Source organism: Sus scrofa, chromosome 4 (assembly GCF_054392235.1).
Source record: "Sus scrofa isolate SSC_HxYL_T2T_F1_AM1 chromosome 4, Sscrofa_HxYL_maternal_Yorkshire_Landrace_v2.0, whole genome shotgun sequence".
Taxonomy (NCBI): domain Eukaryota; kingdom Metazoa; phylum Chordata; class Mammalia; order Artiodactyla; family Suidae; genus Sus; species Sus scrofa.
In genome coordinates this window covers 5397449-5417156 of record NC_139386.1, presented here as the reverse complement: position 1 = coordinate 5417156, position 19708 = coordinate 5397449, and the positions used below count along the sequence as shown (strand labels likewise).

General features: G+C 40.9%; 1 protein-coding gene across 1 annotated transcript in view; it reads left to right on the top strand.

The window, feature by feature from the left end:
* LOC146403653 (uncharacterized) overlaps positions 1–19708 on the top strand; it is a 648222-nt gene that overhangs the window by 259727 nt on the left and 368787 nt on the right. The window lies entirely within an intron of this gene.

Genomic DNA, 19708 nt, shown 5'->3' with positions numbered 1-19708 from the left:
TGGACATTCGACATAAATTCGCTGTGTGGGTTAATACATTTTTATTATGGAAGAGAGTGTGTGTGTGTGTGTGTGCTTTTTGTGTGAGTTCTAGAGCAAAATGCATGGGATTATTAATAATGGTTATACGTGGTAAGATTATGAATATTTTTAGTTATTTATATGTATCTTCCCTCTATACTGTGTAATAAAAATGTTAAGCCAAAACAAATTATTCCTAAAGAACCAGCATTTAGAATCTATTTTTCTGAACCTCTCGCTTGTACATTTTTATTTTTTTCAAAATATAAATTCCTTGGCTTTCTTCTACTGTCACTATTGTAATGCATCGAAGATTGTAAATTCACTTTCTAATGACTCTCCAGAGAGCAGCATAGAGAAGCATTGGATAGTAAGCTAATTAACTAGTTACATGTTACTTGCACTGACTAATTGCTTAAAATCAATTAGCCAATTGGAAAAAAATCAATGATTTCTTTGAAAGAGTCATAAGGGGATAGTCGCATGCTTTTTTCCCTGCATAAATAATGAGCTGTTTTAAAGAGAGAGTTATTTGTTTAAGAATCAAATGATTTGGGGGTAAAAATAAGTAGTAAATTTAACCCTTTTAATAATATTGATATTTATTAAAGCATACTTCAAAAGAGATAAGCTTTTTCTTTTGATGTGTTTTATCCACTTAAAACTTGTTCAAGGACACAAATTAGACTTTATTTTCTTTATATCTTTCAGTTATCCGATTAGTTTAAGATCATGTCATAAAGACTCGGTTCAGCAGGAAATAAACCAGGTCTTTTGTCTGAGAGGCCACCCCCCTTTTTCTCTATTTGTCATTTATTATCTAGAGAGGATTTTTCCCTGGAAATCTGAACTACTCTCTGTAGGCTCTTCTGGAGACACCAGTCAGGAACACATCCACTGCCCTAATAAAACAACTGGCATTTATTAAACATGTCATAACCTGAAGGAGTTTATTACATACCCATATAAGCATTTTGTGTAAGTGGTGTTATTTTTACTGTGCAGTTGGGGAAACCAGATCCTAGACAGCTTAACTATTCTAACCAAGTTTATACGGATAATAAATAGAAGAAAATCAGTATTCAACAATAATGTTGAAAAAATTATTGAGGATAAATTAACTCACCTGGTGTGGAAGGGCAGGAAATGAGCAGATACCAAGTCTAGGGCCTTTAACTCTCAAAATATGTGTCTTGGAGTTCCCGTTGTAGCTCAGGGATAACAAACCCAACTAGTATTCATGAGGACGTGGGTTCGATCTCTGGCCTTGCTCAGTGGGTTAAGGATCTGGCATTGCCATGAGCTGTGGTGTAGGTCGCAGATGTGGCTCAGATCCTGTGTTTCTGGGGCTGTGGTGTAGGCTGGCAGCTGTAGCTCCGATTTGACCCCTAGACTGGGAACTTTCATATGTTGCGGTGTGGGCCTAAAATATATATATATATCAATTCTGCAGCTGCATTTCATAAAATAGTTGTGTAGCACACACTGTGTGAAGCCTGGCTAGATGTGCAAGGAAGTTGAAGTTGGTCATGTCTCAGAAGGATCTCAATCCATTCGTAAAGACAGCAGGTCCCATATAATGAAATTAATGCACACTAGACATAAATAAAAAGTTCTGTGAAACCAGGAAGGTGGTGGCAACTAATACAGCCTGGGAGGATGAGAAAGATTTGATAAAGACAACTGTTGACCTGAGGTCGTAAAAGAAAAACTTCTTGGTCATAAGATGAGAGGAATAATTTCTGATTAACAAGAAAATGCATGCAACACATAAAAGTGTAGGAATGTGGTTTGTTATAATATGGGAGAAAAAAATAGCTAGTGAGAATTGTTCAAAAAAAAAAAAAAAAAAATGAATGAACAGAAACCTCCATACACAGAGTTGGGAGACCAGAAGGGGGAGCTCTCACACCCTGTGAAAGCCGCAGAGCCCAACTGGAAGAAGAAAGATGCCTCTTCTTCCCAGGCAAGTCTGAGCCAGGGAAGAGCCATGGACTCTTGGTTCACTGTAGCCCGCCCAGCTTCTTTTTCCTCTCTAAAACACTGACCTCCCTCGCTCTGCGAGGGGTTGCCATGGGCTCACCGTGGTTCCCAAGCCCAAATTTCAATTCTCTGCTAATTTCAAATAACCCAGCTTTGTTGGAGAAGTGTCTGGGGTCTCCCATGGAAGGGTCTGAAAGGAGAATGCTGTGATTTGTGAATATTGAATCGATCTCTTCAAAGTAAACTTGATGTGCAGCAGACACAATTACCTGAAAAAAACCTGCACAGGGCCTGAAAGCTTCATGTAATCCGATGACCACTTTCTCATGGAGTAGAGTCATAGTTCCATGATTCAGTGCGAAATCATTGATTCGATGGCTGGCAAACCTGAGAATCCTTTGAGTCTGTGCCTTAGAAGCTCTGTGATCTTGGGAAGGTTACCTCAAATCTTGAAGCCTTGATGGCCTTGACCAAGGCCGTGTGTCATGCAATTCGCATGGGGTTGAAAAACTCCCTGGAGGGTTTTAGATACAAAGGGCTGACTCAACAATTGAGTTTTCATCCGATTGATTTAACAGGTAATCGTCATTCTCCTATGATTTGATGTTTCTCAAGAGAGTGTTCTATTTCTGTATACTTTTTTTTTTTTTTTTTTTAACTTCAAATTGTTTACAAGCACCCTGAGGACTGAGGTGGTATTTTGGTTATCATTGTGCCACTAATAACGGAGTAAGTGACCCAGAGTAGGAACTCATTATGAATCTGTTCATTCAGTATGAATTAGAGATGACTTACTCAAAATGAGCAACACAAAGTTTAGGCTTATCATTTAGGATTTTTTTTTTTTTCTCGGTTAGAGACTGCCTAGGCTGCTTAATAATCTCATTATGTGCAGAGAGAAACATCACAAGAGGATTTAGCCATTTAAGTTTCCGCAGGGCAACCAAAGATATGCCTCCTTCTTATAAAATACACTTCTGCTTGAATGTAAAAGGAGATCAGTTTAGGGTGGGCTGGTGATTATGGACTAGAAAAATTAGTACCCAACTCTTTCCTCAGATATTGCCTTAATAGAGACAACAACAATGATACCTAACATTTCAGAGGTATATTAGGAGAAAAGAGTGTGAGCAGAGAAACTTGTATGTTATGTTCGCCTGAAGTCTGTATAACCATTACAAGTTGTAATTCCTATCCCAACAAAAGAAGAATGGATACTGCATAGACAAAAATATCAGTGAACAAGTTTATATCTCAAAGTGACTTTCTTTAAAAACTACTAAGAAAAATAAAACTTGAAATTCAGTCTTTATAGAAAGAAAAAACAATTGTTTTCCTATATTCTAACCATTCATTTCGTGTATCAAGTATCAGGGATATTAGATTTCTGTATGATGTAGCAAATTATAACACACTTAGTAGCTTAAAATAATGCCCATTTATATCCAGTTTCTCTTGGAATAGACCATGATGGAACATAATATAAGAAGGGAATGTGTGTGTGTGTGTATAAATATAAATATATATATATTTATTTATTTTATGAATGATTGGGTCACTTTGCTTTATAGCAGAAATTTCCACAGCATTGTAAATCAACTATACCTTCATAAAAATTTTAAAATAACACCTGTTTATTATCTCATAGTTTTCCTGTGTCAGGAGTCTTGGCAAAGCTTACCTTCAGGGTCTATTGGGCTACTGTCAAGTTGTCCTAAAAAATCAGATTTTCATCTGGAAACTTGATGGGGAGAGACTGGAAGAGTCTCCTTCCCAGGTCGCTCAGGGTGAAGGCAGTATTCGTTTTCTTTCAGCTGCAAGGTGGATTCCTCAGGCTTCTTCCTGGCTGTTGACTGGAGGTGGTCTGAGTGTCCTGGAGACAGCAGTTTCCTGCCATATGTTCCTCTCCCTGGGACGTTCACAGCATGGCAATTTGCTTCAGCAAGCCCATTTTTCCTTAACCCATTTCAAAGATCCCCTTACATTGTTTTTTAGCAATTCAGTTATGATTAACATGGGTTGGTTTGCTTTTTTTTTAATCCCTCTTAATATTGATTGAGCTTCTTGGATCTGTAGGTGTGTAGTTTTCATGAATCTTTCTGCCTTATTTCTTCAAAATGTTTTCCTCTCACCTCTCTTCTTTCTTTATGGTATCCCTGTTATACATACAATAGAATATTTCATACTTTGATTCTTTCATTTGGATAATTTCTGTTGTTATGACTTCAGGTTTATTGACGTTTTCTTCTGCAGGATCTAATCTGCAGATAATCCCATCTAATCACTTTTTTTTTGTTGTTGTTTTAATTTTTTTAAGTTACTTTTTAAATTAGATACCTATTTTTCAAAACTAGAAGCTCTACTTTGTTCTCTTTATATTTTTTGACTAGGCTTCTTTATATGTTTATTTACTTTTGCATAATAAAATTAAATCTAATCAGATTATCTATAATAGTCATTTTAAACCCCGTTTCTATTATCTATCATCTCTGTCATCTTTGACTCTGTCCTCTTTGAGTCTATTTCTGCTAACTGATTTTTTTTTCTACATATGGGTCATTTTTTCCACTTCTTTTCATGTCATGCAATTTGTTTTGATTACAGCCATTTGGATTTCTGTATTTTTTTTCATGATGTAGTTTGTTGTATTTCTTTGTACTGTGCTGGACTTTGTTTTGACAGGCAGGCAGGTTATTTGTGGATCAGCTCAATTGTTTTGAGACTGTTTTCAGCTTTGGTAGAGTGGCTTTTGTATAGTTTCACTCTGGGTCTCCTTTAGCTTAGTCAGTCAGGAATGACCCTTCTGGGGACCCTACTGAGCATGTTGATACTCAACAAAGACTTCTTCTCTGGCTGGTTGGAATTCGTATGTCTCCCAGCCCTTCAGTCTCCTGGAATCATTTGGCATCCAGATCCCTACCCATGTAAAGCTTGATGTTCATCAAGTGAGTCGGAGTAGAACACTCTTCCCTTACTGGCAGCTCCTTCTCTGGGTAGCTCACTCCTCTCTGGTACTTTGCCATCACCTCTTCCTCCCTGTGTTTCAGTCTCTGTCTTTTCAGTTTGAAGGGGCCATTGTGCTCTCCTCGGTATTCTGCTTGCTTTGTGGTCCAGAGGATATCTCCAGACAGAAAACCAGCTTCTTTAGCTCTCTTCTCGTAGAGCCCCCCACCCCATTCTTCATATTCAAAACTTCGTGATTTCTATTCATCCAAATTCACAATGGAATATTAATTTATTTGTGGGAAACTGTATCCCTCTTTAACTTCTTTCACCTCCATTTTTTCTTAGACCCATTTTTTCAACCTTATAAGTTAATGACTGCCCCCTGCCTTTTACAGAAGAAATGAGCATAACAAGTATCTTTGAGTTGGAGAGCTGAATTTGAAAGTTTCAAGACTGAAAAACATGTTTTCTCACTCTGAGTCTGGTATTTCCCTGTTAGGACAAGTCTTCTTTAAATATAGGTTAAGTTTGTAAAAGACAAAAGCTGAAAGGTCAAGCTTCCCTGTCTCAAACCTCTTGTTCTTACTGATGAGTGTCCTTGACAGTTTTGAGGAGAGCAGTTTAATTCTGTTTAGACTCCCCACTTAACACCCCCTCCAACACCCCAGGGACCAGTAAGTTCATTAACTCTTCAGAGGTGGTCTGGCACACATTGGCCGCCTTGGCACTTCTCTCCCAGAGCTTTTTTATAAATGTCAAGGACCATTCCACAGACAATCAAGGAAACCTGGTGCAGAGACCCTAGCAGAGATGGATCAAGAATAAAACTTGAACCTATGTCTTCTGCAATAACCCTGTCTCCAGGGAGCTAAGTCTATGTCACCTGTCTCCCCAGTGGAGTGTAGAGATTAATACCTGCTCTTTTCAACGTACCAAACTTTATAAATTAAATAGTTGGAGATTAACCATTATTTTCCCTTTAAAGTTAAATTAATTAATTAAATGTTTTGCAGGTGTAAGTTTCTTTAAACATTGGCTGATTTTAATATTTCAACCACATAAAGCGTGAACTATCTTCATTTTTTACTGGTGAAACTCTGGTATGCAGAGGCAGAAAATGTGTTTCCCAGTATCGCACAGCTAATAAGGGTTGGAGGAGGCATCAACGCTTTACTGCTCAACTGAACTGAACAGCAATCTTGACTGTTCTTTGTTTTCCTAGATTTCCCGCAAATGTCCCTGTATACATGTTCAGGTGTTAAAGTTACTATAGTTGATTTTGAGTTACATGCAATAAAAACCCAATCTTACCAAATGCAGCAAACTATTTTAAAAAATAGAGAAAGCACTTAAAAGTAATTCAAAGGCAAAACTTAAGAACCAGACTCAGACAGATCAGCTGGAAATGTACAACTGGGATCTGGGAGGAGGAACAGAAAACCACAAACTTGTACTATTGGGTTACTGCCTTTGGGACTCAGTGGTCTGCGTCATGTTTCATGTTGTTGCTGTTTGCATTACAAAGTATTCCAAGCTCACAAAAAATATACAAAATAATAAGTATTCACATACTTACCAAATTTAATAAACTTTAATAGTTTGACCTTTTTCTCTTCAAATATATATTTCTAAAAATATTGTAGACACTGCTAAATCCTCATCCTGCTGTATTTCCTAAGGTTACTCTGTCCTGAAGTTGGTCCACAGCATGTCCATTCATGCTTTGTCTTTTATTATATATTACTATTAATAAGATACCAATAATGGATTTATAGTTTATATTTTTACATTCATATAAATGTAACCATACCATATGTATAGGTATCCAACTAGCTTTTTTCATCTAATATGATTTTTAAATTTTTATACATGTAGGTTTTTCCTGATCTCATTTTAGTATGTCCATAGTATTTCATTGAATAAATCAATTTATTTATATAATTCCCTATTGAAAAAAAGATGTCATATCTATTTTTTTCCGGTAACAGTGTTACTTTGTCATAATTTTCCCTCTAGAAGAGAATTGCTAAGTTGTTGAGAATACTGACTGCAGTTTTACCAAACTTTGCCAAATTTCTCTATAAAGCTCCTGTTACAACTGATATACCAATTAACAATGTAATTGAGTTTCTATTTGTCTATATTCTTATTAACACTTGGAAATTCAGGTCCATTCAGAAAAATACTGAGCATGTACCACAAGCCAATAGCTCTTCAATATTTTTCAGAAATAATAGTAAACAAAGGAGATAACAGTGTGTGACCTTATAAAAACTTAGGCTTTGGTGTAAAAACACATACAGCAACATAAATAAATAATCATTTTGTTTTAGAATATGATACGTTCATCATAGGAAAAGGCAGCCTTGTGCTATCTCTGATCCTCTCTCAGCCCTGGACCTGAAACACTTTCCAACCAAGAGATAAAGAGCACAGCCTGTGCCAGGGCTTATCACCTTGGTGGGGGTAGCTTTCCTTGTTACAGGAAAATGAGCACTCTTTTCTCTGCTTAAAAATGTGTGTGTGTCATGTGGCACCTGTACAACCTCGCCGTGGGGGACCGACGCCCACTATGGAGACTGGTTTTGCTGGGTCTCTGTCTTGAGTAGGCAGGGCATCGTTCCATCCAGGGCTTGACTGTGTTGTGCTCTCCATGGTGACTCTGATAGCAATATGCAAGGGACAGAGGGGTTTGGAGTCCTCTCTTGGGACTGGTAACCAGGACACGGTATTCTGCTCCATGGTGATGGAGAAAATCAGTGCCAAACAACGCAATACAAGGTGCCAGAGGGAAAGGGGGGGCTGCAGGTTTAAACTGACTCTTAAGGGAAGAAGGAGTGGCATGCACGCAAAGACCTGCTGACTTCACAGGGGCGTAGGAGGACACATTTAGGGATCCAGGAGAAAAGCCTGCAAGACACTGGGAAGAGCAGATGAACCGAACTGAGACTGTGCTTGTATTTTTGTTAGTTTTTCAGGAAGCAAGGAGGCCAGTGTGGTGGTGAGGGGGACAGAGTAGTTAGGAAGGAGTAAGAGAATAACAGGGAGGTTCCGTGGTATCTTGTTAACCATCTCAAGGACCTCGCTATTCATCTGAATGGGATCAGGATCCACCTCATGATTTGGAACCCAGGAGTGATATGATCTCACTGGACCTTTGAAAGGAAAGGACACCCCTGGCTAGTATACCGAAAATAGATTCTAAGACAAAAATGGGATAAATGTATATATAAATGACAGTTTTCATCTGCTGATCTCAAAGGCCCAAACCATCCCATATTTTTACTTTCGATATATTATTTACTAGTGTTTTCTTCTATAGTTTGTGAATTTCGACTGCTTCCCTCTTCCTCCTTTTCCTTCTTTCTTTCTTTCACTTACCTTCTATTTTCTCTCTCCTCCTCCTCTCCCCCCCTTCTTCTTCTTGTTTTTTCTCCTTCTTGTTTGAATTGCTTGTGTTTGGGTTTCATATTTTAGAAATTATTGCCTAACATAAGGTCACAAAGGTTTACTCCTATGCCTTCTCCTAAGAGTTTTAAATCTTTAGATCTGGTTTCATTTTGAGTTAAATTTGTATATAGTATGAGAAAGAAGTCCAAATTAATCTGTGTATGGGTATCCATTTACCCAAGTGCTGTTCATTAAAACATTCTACTTCCCCTATTAAATGCTCTTGATTTCTTTACTGAAAACTAATGGAATATGAAGAATGAGAGTGAAGATGAAAGGTTCTCCATTCTGATGTCAGTCTAGATTACTGTAGTTTTGTCATAGGTTTGAAACAGGGAAGTAAGTCTTGCTTCCTTTTTAGAATTGTTTTAGCTACACTGAAGGGCCCTTCTTTACACCTGCCCACACTCCTTGTTGCTGCCCGAGGAAAGGGGGTGGAATATCTCCAAACTATTTTTAATTGATACTCTGGTCCAGTGCTGTAGTCTGAGCTCCTGGTTTGACCAGCCCAAGACTTTGACTGAATCCAGTATGTGAGTTAGAACCCAGGAAGAGCTAGTTGTGACTGACCTAGTGCCTCACATCTCTTCATTCCCTCAGAGCTGCTTTAGTATCCACTGTAATGCTCCATGCTCTGCTGGCCACTTAATTGTTTTCATCAGAGCTTCTTTTTACCCGCTTGCAGTCACCTCTCTGCATTCAAAATAACTTGATATTTGTCCAGAAATTGAGGGCTTTTATAGGGATGGTTGACACTATTGGTTAGTCTGCCATATTGATGAACACAAAATTTCCAGTGATTTTTATTGTTCATTGGCACTTAACTTCAAATAAAACTTTGAGTCTAAGAAGAGAGAATTTGATTTCTATAGACTCGTTTACTCGTTTACCTTTCCCCATGGGGAGGACGGAATAGCCTGTTTGAATGGCTCATCATGAAGGCAAAGTAAAATTATTCCAAAAGGAAGCATGGATGCTGTTGGTAGGTCTTTCCATGAGAACAAAAGTTAAACTAGGCTATGAGGCAATAACAGTGCAGCTCCTCTCCAATAACAGACCAGAAATAGGTGGCTACCTTTAGCAGTGCGAGAACCCTTCATTTTAGTGGAGTCTCTTTACATCCTAAGAAATAGGATTCCGTCTGTGAAGCAGAAGGGGGATATTGGAGTCAAAAGGGATGCTCTAAAATATTTAGTCGTAAATGCACTTGTCTGCCCCAGTGATCTTGGACCTCATGACTTGTTTGGCCCAGTGAAACGAGACCAAAAGTAATATGTACTTTCCTCTCCTTCTCTCTGCCATAACAACGATCAATATTCTGGATTAAGATTCCTTGTTGGCCTTGGTTGCAGAGTGAGTGTGATGCTGGCTGGGGAGCAAAGACCCAGCCATTCATCAGTGGATGCCAAGCTTTAGCAGGAAGTACACCTTCGCTGTCTTAAGACCCCAAGACGTGGCAGTTGTTCACTACTCCAGGATCGAAAAGCCATTAGAGACCACTACAGAGGCAGAGGACTTAATGTGAACGGCTGTCATTCTCTGTCACAGATGGGTACTACATAATTACTCAGCTTTGGAGCTGAGGGAACTTTGGCTCAAGCAGGTTAAATAATCTGCCCAACTGCATATCGCTATTTCATGGTGGAAGAATTGTCCTTCAAAATCTATATTTGCAAAACTCTGCCATACCAAATTGCTAGATATTATTTTTTCTGATGCAAATATCTCAAACTACCAGGTTTCAAAGTGATTTTCATACTTTAAAAAAATCCTCCTATACCTCACATTCCCCAAGACTACTCTGTATCCTCAAACACTAAGCAACTCTATTTTTATTACAAATTGAATCTCTTGGAATGTTATCTGGTACACTTCATTTAACAGCAATTATATTTTTCATAGGTTTGCATTAAATAATGTATTAATGAACAGTGTTATAAATGTTCTGTCATTATGATCTGCAATTAAAACGTCCCATAGAGTCTTGTGCTAATGATAATAACTAAATTACTGACACCTTTAGAATCACTGCAGCTTTCAAATACCAGGCCTGGTATGAAAATTCAGTGTGGTCAATATTAACTTCAGCTGTCACAAGATGCAAAATTCCTCATGAATAAGCATTGTTCAGCTCATTTCAAAATATATTCCAAACACCTGTTTCCAAATGAAAATAGAAATCTATTTTCAAGAGCACACGTAAAATGTGCAAGCATATTAATACAGCTAAACTTTATTTTCATCAGTTGTTCTGCACCTGTACATGTATTACTTGGATTAGGACTTAAAAGCACAGTGAACCCCTTGGAATCTCTAATAAATTTAGTCATTATTGCCCTAAAATATTCCCTTGATATTGCTGACATGCCATTACGATATATGTCTTTAACAATAATAGCAATATCTAAAGTCTATGTGTAGTACTTTTTACCTTTGAAATCATTTTCGTAGAAACTCTCCAAGTACCTTTTAGTGGAGATTAGCTTAATACCATTTTAGAAATTGAGAAATAGAGGCCGAGAAATAATAAACCCAGAAGGCATGGTAGGGGCGATACACAGAAAGTTCTCTTGACTCTTAAGTGCAGTATTCTTGTCCTTACATAACAGAAGGAAGGTACCTGCCAAAGGCTTTCAGGGGACGCATTACTTGAAGCTATATTGGGAAGCAGAGCAGCCCCGTGGATGCTGGTTGGAATCCATGTGACCTTTTGAGACCTTTACCACTATCAGTACAGAGAAACCTCCACTGACCCAAAAGCACATGAAACCTGCAAGTGAAAATATTTAAGCTAATTTAGGGATGGACTATTGGCGACGGACCTTGGATCCTGAAAGGGGAGATCTGGACTGTAGCTCACGGAGGGAGTGATGTATAATGTGGTATCGTGGGTGTTCTGGTTCCCTGCTTCCCTGCTGCGCAGCAAAGCACCACGTAACACAGTGGTCAGAGCCGCAGCAGTCCTTTATTTGGCTCACCCATCAGCAGTCGGGACAGACAGCTCCTTTCTGCTCTCCGTGACATCGCATGGGTGTCTGGAAGGGTGGCTCGGAATCCTCCCAGAACGCTGGCCGTCTGCTCGGTGCTTCGCTAGGGCCCTCAGCAAGCACACCTGTGAACGGCCTCTCCTCGACTTCCTCACAGCACCAGGTTGGCCTTTTTGAAGCAAGCATCCCAGGGAATGGCGGTAAAAGCTGGGTGACCTTCTAAGATCTTGTGAAACTGTTAAGACCCAACCTCAGGAGTGACGCAGTGTCACTTCCACCTTCTTGTTTTTAGCTTGTTTGTTGAGTCTCTAAATCTTTACCCGTATTTCCCTGGAGAGTAACTGAACTCACCTCTTTTTTTTTTTTTTTTTTTTAAGGGCCACACACACCCATGGCATAGGGAAGTTCCCCAGCCAGTGATTGAATCCTAGCCACAGCTGTGACCACAGGTATTGCAACACTGGATCCTTTAACCCACTGCACCGGGCCGGAGATCGAACCCTTGCCTCTGCAGCAACTCAAGCCGCTGCTGTCAGGTTCTTAACCTACTGCACCATAGTGGGAACTCCTGGACCCACCTCTTGATCACAGGCGTATAGTACAGGGACAGATGTGTTTTAAAACCATCCTAAGCCTTTAAAGGACTAATTTGGAAATATTAAGACGTAAAATGATGAAAGAAAATCATATGGAAATTATGTGCTTAATTTTGTCCCATTTATATGAACGTGGGAGAAAATAATGCATATTTGTATACTCACTTATTTCCCCCAGCACCTTTCTTCGAGTTTAGTAACTATTTGTTGAAGGAATGAATCCTGAATGGATCCAAATTGGACTCGCCTCTGTCACTTGCCCTCGGGGAACGGGGAATTGATGGCAAACAGGCTTTCATTCATGGCGTCCACAGGAAAAGGCCTTTTGAGGAGGAAGGGGATGGTTTTGAAGAGGAGTTGGGGGGAAGGGTCAGGATATACAGATGCAGGAGTATCTTCAGCCCTCAGGTGAGTAGTGGCGTTGGGCTCCCAGGGAGGGGAAGGGAGGTTGAGACCCGAGTGAGGAATGAAGAGGGAGGCAGGAGGGATGCTGGACTGGACGGAAGGGCTCGTCTCCGTAACAGAAGAGGCGACAGGTCCATGGCTCTTCTCTGAGAAGTAAAAGGGGTCAAATAAGACAATTCTGGAGAAGGTCCCTTGGGCCACACCGTGCCCTTTTTCACATGTGTTGCAGCAGCAGGTCAAGGCTGGCAGCCCGCAGGGTCTGTGGGGACTCGAAGCTGAGAGAGGTGGAGATCAATGCCCCAAGTGCTTTGAACATAAACTCTGCCCAGAGACTTGGGCAGCAGTGCCCAACTGAAGGTCATGCTGTTATCAGGGGCTTGTGGAGACCAAGGCTCCTTTTTATTTGACAAACACTTACATGCAGTCATGTGCCGGATGCAGTTCTGACGTTGCTCAGCTAACATCCTTCTGGTTAGGCCTCGGGAGATATGAGGAAGGCACCACTGCTTTCACCCCCATTTTACAGTTAAGGAAACCGAGGCACAGGGATCACACAGGCAGCATGAGGCAGAGCAGGGACTCCACGCCGGAGTCCGAGCTCCCTGGGCAGACGACCTTGTTTGTGCGGGTTAGATCAAAGGACACTGAAGCCGCCATGTGACCCCTAGGCTGTGTTGCCTCTCACACACTGAACTCACTCAAGGGTGTTATGGAAGTTATCATGAACCCTACATTTCCGGAAGAATAAGACAAAGGGACCCCTGTAGTAGTAACGCCGGCAACCGCTGAACGAGTAACCCTCTCTTCAAGAGAGAGGTCAAGAGACCCTAAACGACCATCATCTCAGTGAGAGGCAGATCCCAGGCTACAAGCCAATTTAGTTAATAGAGTCCATATTTTACTAAAATTTATTTTCCCTTCCAACTGGCTATCTTCGTGGGAAAAGAATACAATGAGAAATCTGAAGGCACCCGATTTTGAACATTCATCTCAGCGCTGGGGGAATTGAAATCTGGAGTCAGTGTGTCCCAGTGCAGCCCGTAGGTTTATCACCCCCTAGCGTGGGAAGTGATTGTCAGTGTGTCTCTCTCTTTTTGCCTTTGTTGTAGGAAGATTTCCCAAAAAAATTTTTTTTCTTCCAAAGCGATTCACAGAGCCTTGTAATTAGGCATGCTGATTAGAATATCTCTAATAGCACAAAGAAGATTGCCTTCTGAACAAGAGCTGAATGGGGTGGCATCTTGGAGATTTTTCCAGGAGGATGCAGCGGTAGAAATCCACCCCCCACCGCCCCCCGGCAGGGCTTTGTTAGGAAACGCCTCTCCTTGGAAATGGACCCCTACTCTCTTTCAAACTGGGTCCTTCCTCAAGCCAGAATAGATCCGCCTAGTCACACAGCGTGACAGTTACTGGATAGAAGGAAGAAAACAGCAGGAGCTGCAAGAATCCATTCCAAGATAAATTATTCCAACATGCTGGTGACTTACAATAAAGATTAACTGTTCTCCCACTCATCTAAGGAAATATCTACCTATGGGGAAGCCGTGCCTTTCCAATATATTAAGGATTAATTGCTTGCTTTATGGTTGTTATTAGCCAGGCTAAATATTCCGCTTACAATGCAGAGGTCCCCAGACACACTGCAAATACGGAATGGAATACTGCAGAACGGGCTGCTAAAAAATAAGGTGTTATCCACTCGCTGCATTTCAAGATTCTGTGTGAAACCCTCTTTTTAATTTTATGTAGTTCTTGCTCCTTTTGTTTGTAGCTTCCTATGTATTAAACACTTCTTCCTCTTCTGCTCCACTTCGCTCTTACAGGGTGTGTGGTGTGATACTGACACAGAGATATATGAAGCATCTTCTGTTTTAATTTCTGGATCTTTCACTCCCCCAATCACATGCTTCTAGTTCCATCTTATACAATCATTACTCCTAAATCTCTGTCTCCCATGTAAGCCCTTCATCTGACTTCACATCTGCGTGTCATGTCACACCCAGCTCCCAGCATCCCCGATAGTATATAACTGTTAACCACATTGTCATAATGTTATCATGCCATTGCTTTTATTTTTTGTTTGTTTATTAGGTTTTATGGGGCCACACCCATACCATGCAGAAGTTCCCAGGCCAGAGATTGAACTTGTGCCACAGTGGCGACCCAAGCCACTGCAGTGACAATGCTGGGTCCTTAACCCTACCGAGCCACACAGGAACTCTTGCCATTGCTTTTAAATGAGACTTTTAAAGATCAAATAACTTACTAACAAATAAATGACTAAGCATGAACTCGAATCCAGTGTCCTCTGACACAAAGTCTTTGCCTTGAACCACTCAACAAAACTACTTGTAATCCTGGATTATTGACTATCAGATCAAGTCTGTTTATCTACTCTGAGACCCTTGAATTTTTTCTGCTCAGTTGTACTATTATCCTCTTGTAAGTTCTCTCAGGCTATTGAGAGACTAAGTTCAGATTGTAATAGCCAAGCTCTCTTCCACTCCAGACCGAGAAGTACCCCTGTTAGGGGCTCATTCATCGCAACGATGCCAGTCCTTTTACCATCTGCTTCTTAAACCAAAGAATTTATTATTTTTCAAACAAAATGTTAATCACGCTGACAGGAAATCCACACACTCGTGGAAACAGAGCCCTAGATCGCCACCGTGACACACGTGTTTGCTGTCTAACATGTCACCCAAACTACAGCCAAGACAGGGAACTCGAAGGCTAATAAATGCCCCAGGGGCAAAGTTACATCCATGCTTACGGCACCTGACCCCAGAAAACCTGATCGTATGTCGAAGTTTGTTTGTGGCTTCTATAGGACTCGCGGGGGGCTGTCACGCAGAGTTCACCTGCTCCCATCAGCGTGGCCGAATACAGTGTACACTTTCCCCGTCCGTAGGAGCAAGGATGGATTTTTAGAGTCCGCTGTCAATAGAACATCAGGCACCAAGGAAAATCCACAGCCGTTTATTTCAGTTGTCCACTTACTACGAGGTGCAACCTTAAATCTTAATTTCGAACAAACAGTTTATGAACATGGGGGGGACACCTTTACTTTCTCTTTTGTTGAGACAGCTAAGAATGGCTGACCCCTTGTTAGACGGGGTCATTTTCACCAGCTCATAGTGCAGATTCCTCAAGCCGTAGCATCCAAAACACGAATGTGGCATGTGCCAAAATTCTGCATGTGCTCGCCGGTAAGCAATGAGCGTTTGAAATAGGCATTCATCACTAAGGAAGTCTCTGTTCTACCTCCGTCTGACCTCAAACATATCCTTTGTATCAATCGCATTAATATCAGGTGTTTATGTGCCTAATTTATGAGAACATCTTGTTGGGAAGGAAGAATTAGTGTTATTCAATATGCATTGCCGTCTCATCATGTAGTAAGATGTTTCCGTAATGCTAAGGTATTTATTTCCTCCAAAATTAGTGGCTTAACATAATGACACTATGTATTTTACTCAGAGGTCTGTAAATGAGGCAGGGCTTGGTGAGAATATTTCGGCTCTTCGTTTCTCACCACTTTCTCCAGAATCATGTGGTGGCTCATTCACTCACACGGGGCTGCCAGTAGGTGCTGTTAGTTGAGACCTGCGATGGAATCACACCCGCACTCGGCCTCCCCCTGCGGTTTGATCTTCCTCACAATGCGGTGGCTGAATTTCAAGGGCTGTCACCCAGGGAGCAAATGAGTCAGGCACAGGCTGTATCGACTTTTATGACCTGATCTCACAAGCGACACAGAGGCACTCCCATCACATAATCTTCATGAAAATTTGGATGCGAAGATGATTCCGTGCCCGAATTCAAGGGGAGGTGATACAGATCTCGTCCCGGAATAGAAAAGAGTCAACATCGCGTTGTTGGAAGACCATCTGGGATGCAATATATTGTCTAGGTCATCTTTGGATACTGCAGTCTGCCGCACAGAGTGTCTGTATACAGGATTTTTTTTTTTTTTTGTAACTGTCTGGAAAGATTAAAGAAGGAAGAAAAGGAGGGATGTAGAAAGAATAATTTATAGTTTGCTCCTGGTCTCCACCTCCAACTCTCTTAATTTCCATGCCAAATAAATGACTAAGTCCTGTACATTTTTATTCTTGTAACTGTTAAATATTTGCCACATCTATGCCCAAACGTGGCTGTCATCTTAATCATCCAGTTGTTTCTGGACAATCCCAGCAGTACTCTCCTTGTATTCCTTGCCTCCAGCTTTCCCTAAGCATAATCTGTAAAACCACCAGAGGCATTTTCCAAACTCTGAAGTTGATTATGCCAAGTGTCTAAATTTTCTTCAGTTTTGCACTGCAGCTAATGCAGTCCACCCAAACATAGATGGACTATGATAAACTAATTTATGTAATGTTGACTTATGTTATCGCACCCTTTCCTTCCCTGGGAGAATGTTACTGACATTGTAGTTATGCCAGACTTACTTCAACTAAATTCAGGAACCAAGTGAAAGGGGGATTAGCATTGCTTATATCCATCCTCTCCTGCAGTCGAAAGACCACCTTCATCCCTAGAGAACTTGAGCTTGAACACCAGCACCTCCATGTTGCTTTGCTTTGCTTTCCCTTTCCTTCTTTTTCTTTCAGTGTCAGGAGTTCCATCAGAGGAAGGTACTCACTACTTGACAAAGCCCGTTGCTATGGCTCCTCCTCTTTGGGAAGCAGGACACGAGTAAAGAAAGCATCTGCATCCCAGGAGTGGAGTGGAGGAGGTTGCTGCGAAGAGTCACCATTAGACTCTTTGCTTGGCAAATTCCAGTCATTGAAAGAGGGTTCAGACTTGCTTCTTTGCCTTTTCTTCACATAGAATCACAGTTTTCAGCATTTGCACAGGACTTGCCCTGTCTGTCCAGCCTTGGCTGAGGGAGTCCAGTACCTGCTGATGAATCATTTAGTGAGTCTGAGCGGGGGCCATTGCACATGGGCTCGGAGCAGTTTGTATGGAGCTGCATCCTCTTCCCACAGCTGTGTGCCTGTCCACTGTGTTGCTGCCATAAGTAACAAGAGCATTTATGAAGTTGGAAGATCCAAGAAATTATACTGGGGGGAAGCACCCTCTCTCTCTCTCTCTCTCTCTCTCTCTCTGTGTGTGTGTGTGTGTGTGTATCAAAGTGCCCTCAGAGAAGAACAAAAGAAACACTCGGTATGAGTTTGCAGAATCACTTTCATGGAAATATTTGTTTTTCAGCATAATTTTCCCTATGAGTATCTGGCCTAAAACCCAGTCATCCTATTGATAAAGACAGGTGCTTAGACACTGTGTGTTTTTTAGAAATAGCATGAATTCAAACAAAGGGCCCTCTTAATCATCTCAGAATCCTTAGAGATCAAAGGTGGACGATATCCGAGTGAACCCATATTCTAAAACCTGAACTGGGGAGGCCCCACATGGGATGACGTGGGCATAAAATTATCTCAGGTTTGAAATCTGGATTTCCTTCAGTCCCCCGGTACTGCGCATTTGTCACACTTTCATTTGTACATTCATTCATTTGCCTCATTCAGCCGTTCAGCATTCATTGCGTACCCGCCATTTACTGAGCATCTTGAGATGACATCATCGCCAACTCATTGATTTGCTTGCCTTGGGCCAGGCTAGTTTCTAAGTGTCTAAAATTCACCCAGTCTCTGCAACAACCCTATAAGCTCAATGCAAATAATCTGCCTCCCTTCTTGCAGGTCAAGAAAATAGAGATAGCTTCAGTAAGTAACTTGCCAAAGACCACATGGTGGGTGAATGTACATCTGGAGCAGTTCCATCTGTGTGACCCCAGCAGTTACCTCATGTCCAAGACTGAAATACAGGACACCACTGCTCTGTCAAAATCGCTCACTTTCCAGAAGAGAAAACATACAAACAATATAACAAGAAGTGCTGTAATGGATGGAAATATGATGGAGATGATAAATACTATGTATACAGTGTATTCTTCCTTATTTTAAAAGGGAGCAGTTGGGAGTTCCCATTGTGTCTCAGCGGTAACAAACCCAACTAGTATCCAAGAGGACGTGGGTTCAATCCCCAGCCTCGCTCAGTGGATTAAGGATCTGGCGTTGTCATGAGCTGTGGTGTGTGTAGGTTGCATACACCTGGATCCCGAGTTGCTGTGGCTGTGGTGTAGGTTGGCAGCTGTAGCTCCATTTCAACCCCTAGCCTGGGAACTTCCATATGCCATGGGTGCGGCTCTAAAAAAAAAGGAAGAAAGAAAGAAAAAAAGACTGAATGCTTTAAAAGTTAGAAAAGTGAACCAGTATAGTTGCTTTCAACCCACTAATTTAATTTAATATTGGAAGATATGCTTCATTAATTCAGAGGTATGGTCTAGTTGTGTTTTCCCTGTATGCCTTTCTGCCATCATTTTAGTATCTTTTATCTTATAACTGAAACACACGTTACAAATGTTCAGAAAACTTGTCCAAACCAATTTTATCTCAGGAAACGGATATATATCCAGTTATACATAGAGAAAGTTGCAGTGGTAAGAATTTACTTACTACGGATTGCTGACGTAAGTCTTAGTGTGAGCTCAGTGAACTGCACTGTGACTGTGGATCAGACCCTCCACCTTTAGTTTCTGCTTTGGCACATACTAAGCACAGAGATTTGACCCTCTTTTTAACCAAAGAGATTCGAGATTCAGAAATACTGTGCAAAGTGCCTAAAGGATGTAGAAAAGCCAGAATTTTAATCCAGTTTTCTGACCCCCAATCCAGCTTTTTTTCCAGCTATGCCACACCGCCTCATTAAAAAAAAAAAAAATATCTGAGATATTTGTTGTCTGTTCACACTGGGTTGCTTCCCCATGCCTTTATCTGCAGACTTCAGAATAGTGTCATACGGAGTAAATAATGAAATCATCTTTCGGATCCCAACACCTTTAAAAGAGATGAGTCTTTATATAATCAGATCAAGGCACATGCATTCGGAGTTCACATTTTAAAATCATATTTGCTTCTTTAAAAGTCATAGTGAAAAGACAAATTAATCGGCTTAAGTTCTCGGAGCTGTCAGAATGCTTTCAGTATCATTATCTTCCTGAACAACACAGATCTGTGGTAGAGAGCAACCTTTCTGCAGTCCTCAAACGTACCCTGCACACCGCTTGACACTATCTTGGAAGGTGTCATCAAATATTTAAAATTTGGGGATTTTTATCCTAACTTGAAAAATGAGAGAGCTGAGACACACACCCACAAACAGGTCACGTCCCAAGGTCATGGGATCGTGAAGCACAGATCCATTTGACCTCAAGATTTTTTTTTTTTTTTTAATTGAAGTGTGGTTGACTTACAG